The sequence below is a fragment of the Tiliqua scincoides genome, chromosome 7, assembly GCF_035046505.1.
Source record: "Tiliqua scincoides isolate rTilSci1 chromosome 7, rTilSci1.hap2, whole genome shotgun sequence".
Lineage (NCBI taxonomy): Eukaryota > Metazoa > Chordata > Lepidosauria > Squamata > Scincidae > Tiliqua > Tiliqua scincoides.
The window spans coordinates 55,877,268-55,886,099 of NC_089827.1; positions in this window are offsets into that span (position 1 = coordinate 55,877,268).

Here is an 8,832-nt window from a genome sequence, read left to right on the forward strand (position 1 = left end):
CTTTAGTGTTGAGCTTGCACAACATCTGAACTTGCAGCCAATGTGTTTCCCCCTTCTGGGCTTTCACTCCCTCAGCGCCACAACTGATATAGGGCCCGATCCCATCCAACTTTCCAGCACCTTTCCAGTGCAGCTGCAATGCAGGCCCAAGGTAAGGGAACCAATTTTCCCATATCTTGAGGAGGCCTCTGTGATTGCCTCCCCACCCCAGAATACAGTGCACACTCCATTGGCACAGCTGCACTGGCACTGGAAAATTGGATAGGATTGGGCCCATAGCCACTGTGGTGAAGGGGGAATAGAAAGATGGTGGCAACTTGACTAACTGGTTATGTGAATCCGTGGACTAGGTATGTTTTGCTTCTACAAATTACTATATAGAGTCTCCTGCAAATGATATTCTGAGGTGAGGATGTAATTTAAGAGTCTTAAGGTCTATTTGAGAATTTTTGTGGAAAAAACAGAGAACTTCTCATCAGCTGAAGAATGTTTTGAAATCTTTGAAAATTCATTAAGACCATCTGCAATGACCTTGAACAGGGTAAGCTGTTCTCTTGCTATAAGCAACATCATGGATACTGTCCAGTAAGTGCCTGTGAGAGTTACCCAAAACTGTTATACCCTCCTAAGAACAGTGTTGCTAGTAGGGTGAAAATCACATTTTCTATGTGAAGAAGACTCAATTTGAAGGGAAGATGCCTGTATCTTCTGAAATAAAAATAAGTAAAAATCAGACTTTGCGAATGCAGTGATTTGCAAGAAACAAATGATGTCAAGCCCATGCCTCGAGAGCAAGGGTTGAATCCACCTGCCCAAGATTGTAGTAGATTTTTAGGGAGAACAGTGTAAACATGTTTTCTGTGTAGTTTGCTGCATCTCGCTCAGGCTTTGGGTTACCGATTTTGAATCCAAAATCTCCAAGACCAACAGAGCATTTTAATATTAAATTTAGTGGTCTGGAGAAATATGGTTAATTGAATACCATCAGATGGAATTCACGATATGCATCCAAAGATAGGTGCATGAAAGCCCAGAGTGCAAATCGACATGAACATCCTGGAAGTACTAACGGAGGTCTATATTAGCCCTAGTGTACACATGTAGCAGAATGAAGTTGTAGAATGGACGGTACCAGTTCCAAGAGGTGTTACGTTGTTGAATATTCCTCCAGATTAAAAGAAGATGCCCTATGATTATTTAAAAACAAACCCCCAAAACAATAATACTAAGGAGGAAGGTTCTGTTCCAGTTCACTGCCTACCAGCTTCTACTAGGGAGCCTTTTTGATGCATGGGGGAGCATTCAAAACTGTGAAACCCCACCTACAGTCTGACATGGTACTATCTATTCTACTACCCCAGTACCGCCTCATTCCCTCCTTATTCTGCTGTATTTGTAGGTTAGATCTCAGCAGCTTTGGAATCCATACAGTTGCCGGTTGCATGGACTATGTGAATGGCAGAGTACCTGTTTGACATACAGAAGGTAACTAGCTTCTCTCAGTAGGTTGGGAAAGATCCCTGCTTGAAACCCTAGAGAGCTGCTTCCAGGTTGGGTAGACCATTCAAAGCTAGATAGACCAATGATCTGTCTCAGTATATGTATGTTTGGCAGTTTTGCACTGGTACAGGAAATGTGGGTTGACTTGTGAGCTGAGCACATGCTGAATGGAGCATGGATCCACTCAAAGTATGTATTTCAGTGCACCAGTTTGGCCACTGAGTTCTTCCTGCAAGCAGCTCAGTGACATGGAGGAGTTTTAGTTGCATGGAGATAAAGTCCCCATTTCAGACCACAAACATTTATGAGTTCATTACACTTCTGGGACATCTGGTGTACTCCAATATTTTATTGTCATGAGTCACATTCTCCTTCTATTCAAAACTGTGCGCTCCCATCGCTTTGTAATGGATTGGTCACTAACAGTGGGTACTAAGTATGAAAGAACTTGTACCCATGATTTCTTAAGGACCATCTGCCCTCATACAATTTTACCAGTCCATTAACATCTTCTGCAGAGGCTCTGGCCCAAGCACTAATGCCATCTGATGTTTGACTGACAAGCACGTAGAAGTGAGCCTTTTCCATCGCTGTGCCCAGCCTCTGAAACTCCTTCCCCCCATAAAGTTCCATCTACCTCTTCTTTTCCAGCCTAAATAGTTTAAAACTTGCTTGTTCCAGTGTCATGCCTTCAATGTGCATGATTTGGAAGGGATCCCCGTCAATAATTTGCTTCTGTGTTGCTGTACTGATGTGTTGTGTTGTAATGTGGTTTGTTACCACGATGTGTGTTTTATACTTTGTTATGTCCTGAAAAGTAGCATAAAAACAGATAGCTCCAAACGTGAATGGAATATGTGATGTGTAATCAGCCCAGTTTTTTTGAGGCTCATTGTTATGGAGTAGCTTGTCAGATATTAACCCACAACTCCTGCTTCAAGCTTGAAAAAGTTCAAAGCAGAAAACAGGATATAGCCACTTTCCCTCCTGCCTGACGGATTCCTCCAGGAGTCCTTTTGCTTACCAGTCTCTCCTACCTGCTGTGAGGGCAGTAAAGTTCTACTTCCTTTACCAAGCAAGGGAAGAGGATGTCAAATAGAGCACAGGAGGCACAAGGGCCGTGTCCTCTCTCTGCACCCACCACTGCCAGAGATCAAGCATAATCTCTGAGAGGGGAGTAAGGGAACAACATCTCCTGCAGATAAGGTGGAAGCTGTTTTGCAGTGCTGCCCTTCTTTGTCATTGCTCACAAGCAAAAAATCTGGCCAAAATTGCAAGAAAATGACATCCTGCCCAGGACTTCATTTGTGCCCAGGAATCTCTTTTCAGCAGGCTGAACCTTGGAATATTTGACAAAAACAGCAAACTCTGAGCATGTGCAGAGTGCGTTTCCTTCAGCCACTGCATGCTAAATCTTCCCCACAGTCTTAGAGTCAAAGGAAACAGTAGTAGTTCTGATGGATACTGAGACTATCATGCTGTTGGATGGTAAAGTTTTTGCCAGTTCCAAATAGTGCTCCCCCCCCCCCCACACACACACACTGCTCTTGGATACAATACGGCAAGCCTGCTATCAGGGAAGGTGAAATTGGTTTGCCCATGTGAGTGTGTGGCATGGTGGAAGCAAAGGATTTCCATGTTCTGCAGCAAATTGCCGCTGAATAATACGGATGGCTGGGGGATGCAACAGAGGGCTGTTTCCTTCCTGCCTTGCTCATGGGCTTTCTGAAGGCATCTGATGGCAAACAGGATGTGGGACTAGATGGGCTCATCCAGCATGGCTCTTTTTTTTGTTCGTTTGTAAGGAGGGAAGAAAGGAACAGGAACAGATAGAATTTGGAGCTGGTCAGCAGAATTGCTATGATTGCTCAGGTTGACAAATAATCTTGAGGTTTCAAGGGTGCACTTGCTGGTTTGGGACTGAAAATTGTGCCCATAAGTTTTGCCCTTGTGGCTTGGGGGCAGGCGTTATGCAAGTCAGGGCACAATCCTAACCCGCGCTGGAGCAGGCAAGCCAGGAGGCTTGCACTGCATCCAACGCAGGATTGCAGCGAGCAGCGGCTCAGCCACGGGCAAGGGGAAGCTCTTCCCCTTACCCGTGGGTAAGGGCTGCGTGCCCCTATGGGTCTCCTCGGACCTGCGCCACCTCTGAAGGCGGTGGGTTGGGAATGGGGGTTGGGAACCGGACCCTCCGCACGCCCAGCCCCGGGCCCGCCCTCTCCCTGCCCTCCCCCGCCCAGTAACGCCCCTCCCACCCCATCCCCATGCCCCCCATGCCTACCTTTGCCGCTTATGTCGGCGCGCTTGGGCCAACACAAGCAGCAGTGCAGGAGCTGCGGCGGAGGCTTCTGCCTCCGTCTGCGCATCAGCGCATCTGAATGCGCCGACGCAGCTTCTGCCTAAGGAGGCAGAAATGTGCTTTACGGCACATTTGCGACCCTCCAGGGCCACCTATTCCAGCATAATTGGAATCAATTAGGATGGAATCAACTGCTTCTTAGGATTGCACCCTATGAGAATCAACATGGGGGCAAAGATCTAATGCTCCTCCTTTCATGCCACACATCCTTGTTCCAAATGTGGTCCCCTTCCTTCGCACCTGCTTTTTGAAACAGAGCATCCCAGTCAAGGGACGTCCAGGTCACGTCTTGTCTGGCCTTGATGTCACTGTGAATCTTGCTTTTGGACAGCCACATCTGCACAACCTGTGCGTCTGAGTGTAAACAGATCATGACAAAGACAGCATGAGTTTCCTGTCCTCTCTCTTCCAAAAGAAAATCTGGCGTGTGAAAGATTGTTCTGAATTTCCTATTCTTCTGATAAAGGGCTGCATAAGCAGTGAACAACAAAAAGAACTTAAGAGCACAATCCTATGTGTGTTTCTTTGAAAGTAAGTCTCATTATGCAATAGAAGTTGCAGCAGATTCCAGGCAGGTAATTCTTATGTAAGTCTTCATTCTCTGCATCTTTCCTTCCTTGAATGGGGAGCCCAGGTCCCCCGACCTGGTAGACCTGGCCTCCCAGTTGACCTGGCCAGGGAATTTCCAGCTCCCCATGGTGTCTCCTGGTGCAGTCTGCACCCGCTACCCACCCCCTAGGGATACCTCTGCTTCCCCCATTCCATTTTTCCTATTAAAATCCCACCCACCCATCTACTCTCCCCCCCCACACCTGCTATCTGCTGCTTGGGGGAGGTGCTACAGGTATCATATTTTGCCAAATGGAACAGACTGAAATTAGGGATGGCAAGTAAAAATGGGTCTGTGATCAACCAACAAAATGGGGAGGGGGTGTGAGCCACTCAGAGTTGCCCTCCCCTCCAGCCTTTAGTTATTGTCCATTTTCCTGCATAGTCAACAGCACCACTTGAGCATGAGCACTGGAAAAGTTTCATGGGAATGTCTTCTCCATGTAAGATACTGATGAGCCTTTGGCCTGGGCTGAGTTTGCTTTGATTTTGTCTGGCTGCATATGTTGTTTGGGATTTGATTCTGTATTTTTTGATTTAGTGGTTTTCACTATTCATTTACAGCTTTACTGTGAGGCACTTTGAAAGCTTAATGAGTGAAAAAGCGACCTAATAATTGTAATAATGACTAAAGCTCATAATATGCCTGTACATTTTGGGACACAACTCAAGTGTTGCTTTTGTCCTACAAAGCCCTTAATGGCCTGGGACCAACAGGCTTGAAGGTTCATCTCTCCCCATAGGAGTGTGCCCATCTCTCCCGTCATCTCAAGAGGCCCTATGGGTGCCGTGCATCTTTAAAGGCGCAATTGGCACTAATTCACAACATAGCCTTTTCTGCTATAGCTCTCAACCTGTGTTTTGCCGTGTTTTGCAGGGGCTTAAATTATTTTACTTCCAACAAAGTTTGTGTTGGTTTAATTGCTGTCGATTCTCATGCTCTCTGTGGAATATTTCTTGTTTTTGGCTCTCTATGTTGATTTTTATGTTGTTGTTTGATAGCATTTGGCTGGTAACTTTGATGTTATTGCGCTGTTCTATTTTAATTGTCCTTGTTGGATTACAAGTTGCCTAGCGCTTTCCTTTGTGGACAAGAAAGATAGAAATTTTTCAAAGAAAATAAATAGGGTGGGGTTAATTTTTTTTGGCTAGCTCAGAGGCGTGTCCCTGAAAAGTATATGAAGATAACCCAATGCCAGTCTGTTTCACAAGAGTTCCAGAAGTCATTACAGCAAGAATACTGTACCCAGCAGTTCATCAAAATGGGATTCAGACTTGAGAACAAGCACTAGGAAGAATGACCCATAACAGCTCACTGTTACATCACCTGGCTGTATCTAAGTGGACCCTACTGACTGTGCTCAATGAATCATAGGATGCTGCTGATTGAACCAGGGGTCAGTCACTGTTGTCAACAGACTAGGTAGTGGCTCTCCAGACTTTCAGAAAGGAATGTTACTCTTCCTTAACTGGAGATGCTACTAGGGATGGATCCTGTGCCCTTCTGCATGCAAAGCTTTACCACTGAGCTCTGAGCAATTTATACCCTGCTGCATTATGACACATAATGTGGTGTACACATTTCATCTGTATTTCTTTCAGAGAATGTAGTGGGGCACATAGAGAAGTTGTGTGTGTGTGTGTGTGTGTGTGTGTGTGTGTGTGTGGAGTGGAGAGGTGGTTTGGCAAGATCCTTTGGGATTATGCCATGAACTGCTATAACATGTCAATTAACAAGAAGCAAATAGAATTAGCAAATAGAAGCAAATGGTAACTGCTATCCAAGGGAATAATTAATCTCCATGGCACACTTTAGACAATGTAATTGCATCACATAAAATCAGATTCAAAGAGCGGATCTTCCCTTGTCAGCCTGTGTGAGAGATGCAAGAATCCCCAAACTAAGGAATAGCCCGGAGGAGGGGAAAGGGGGTCGGCTTCTGGTCCCACTGGGATATCACCATGGCTTGGAAACACTGGACTGATTGTTCCAGTGTCAGGCTAATATTCAACTTAGGGTGGGGGAAGAGCAATGTGGGAAACAATGGAGTAGAAGAGAGGCATGCAGTCTTCCCCCCCCCACCCCCAGACCCAGGTGCAGGTTCCTGCTGACCCCCAGATGAAAAAGGGATAATGAGATGGCAGATATTTTTCCTCAGGCATGGGATTACACGACCCTAGTGGTCAAGCAGCGAGACATCAGCTGGCCAAAGAGCTCGCGACATGAACCGGGGTTGCCAGGTCCAGACTCTGATAGGGCTCCTATACTTTTCACATAGAAGGAAATATGGTTCCAGAACGACGTTCCTTTCCATTAGATTAAAATGGCAAGAGTCCTTTCCAGGTGTAGGAACCAGAGGTGGGTCCCCAGGTGAGCAAGCACAAAGATAGGAGCGTTTCAAAAAGGACACACTAATCTCTTGCTGTAATCTGGGCTGCCCAGAAGGAGGGAAAGAGACCTCGTTGCCAACTATTTTCTGGCAGAGTTCCTGCGCCTTTAACAGCTATGTGACAAGCTAAAATTCAGAAAGTGCAGCTCCTGCATGTTACAGATGCAGCGATGGGGAAAGCTTCACCTACTGAACTTTCCTACAGCAAGCAGCTATTAAAAAACAAAGGATCCGTGCCAGAAAAAGTTGGCAAACCAGTCTCTGATCTCTTCCTGTTTTATAAGTATTAAGGGGCCACTAATATAATCTGAGGTAAAGGGTTTAACAGCCTGATGGAGCCATAGCTCAGTGGGGGAACACCTGCTTTGCATTCAGAAGGACCCAGATCAAATCTTTGGCATTTGCAAGCAGTACCGGGAAAGACCCCAGTCAGAAACCCTGGAGGATCGCTGCCAGTCAGTGTACTGCAGGCAGTGCTGACTCCAGTTAAGGCAGCTTCATAATCCTACACCCTGAACTGCTACACCTCTGGATGGAGCTCATTCCGTAATCTCAGGGCAATTGATGTAAAGACCCCACCTGTGGTTGCAACAATTCTCATGTCATGCACCAAAGGAATGTGAAACTGGGCCTGATTGGATGGCTCAGTGCTGCTGCGAAGATGGATACAAGGAGAGGTGATGATCTCTGAGATGTGTTGGACCCAGACCTTAAGGGCTTTCAAGGCAAGCACAACAGAACCCAGAAGCATACAAGCAGCCAGTGCCATTGCTATAATCTTGGCCTTGGTATGCCTTCCAGTACCCGTTAGAAGGTGCAGAGCAGCACCTAGCTGAAGCTTCTAAGTTGTCTTCGACCTCGGCTGGATGCAGTAAGAAAGAAAAGAAAGATAAAAAGCATGCCAGTAAACTTAGCATTGTGATTTACTGCTTGCCTATCTTGGCAACCTTTGCCAACCTTGACAAAGGTGGCTTTCTTTCAGGGTGAATGTCAGCACAGTGAGAGACTCACAGCCCAGTCCTAACATGCACTGGAATGGGGAGGCTGGCTGACCTGCCCCGTATCCAGCACGGGGTTGGGGCCAGGTGTGGCTCAGCCCGGGCAAGGGGAATTCATTCCCCTTACCCCGGGTAACAGCTCAGCAGCCCAGAAATACTCCAGGCTACCCTGGCCCCACCCCCTGCTCACCTGCGGCCCACCTGTGGGCCTGTCTGCCACCTGCCCTCCCCCCACCCCAAAACACCTGCCTCTTTCTCCCCCCCCCCGTGCTAGCTTGACCTGGCCAGCATGGACCTACATGTCCTCTGGTGCAAAGGTGCTAGAAGCGGCCTCTGGAGGCCTGCACACGTCAGTGCGCCGGCCTCACAACTCCCGAAACGGCACAAAAGTGCCTCATGGCACTTTTATGACACCTCTGAGTTGGTACAAGGGATTTGTGCCACCCCAGAGGTGTCTCTGGATTACAGCCTCAGTATCATGCGATGATCAGTGTCAACCTTACACATTTTTTCCTCAGAAGATCTTGACTGGAGCTTCTTTTCTAAAATGAAACAGACACAGATTGGTGGTGTATGAGGCCTCCCTTGGCTGCCATAGTTCTGCACACTAGTTCACCAGACTGACCAAGAAACATGGTGTTTCAGTACAGCAGCTGCAAGAGGCTGGACTCATGCAGTCTGTGTCTTAGCTGCTCACCCAAGGGCAGTCACCCTTGTACTGCCTCCTACAAATTTGCTCTTGCAGCACCCATTCTTTCTTGTCCACGTGGTCCCGTCCATGAAATATTCTTATGTTCTCATCCCAACACCCCTATGAATGGGTTATGTTCGCTCAGCTTATTTATCATTGCTGTTGGAATAGGACTCAACCATTCCCACGAAGGGCCTGTTACCTGTGGATTTGACATACAAGCCATTGGGTCGTAGACCTAGCTGTTGTGTTTGAAATGGCAATACTTCCTTGCTTGATTGTCTA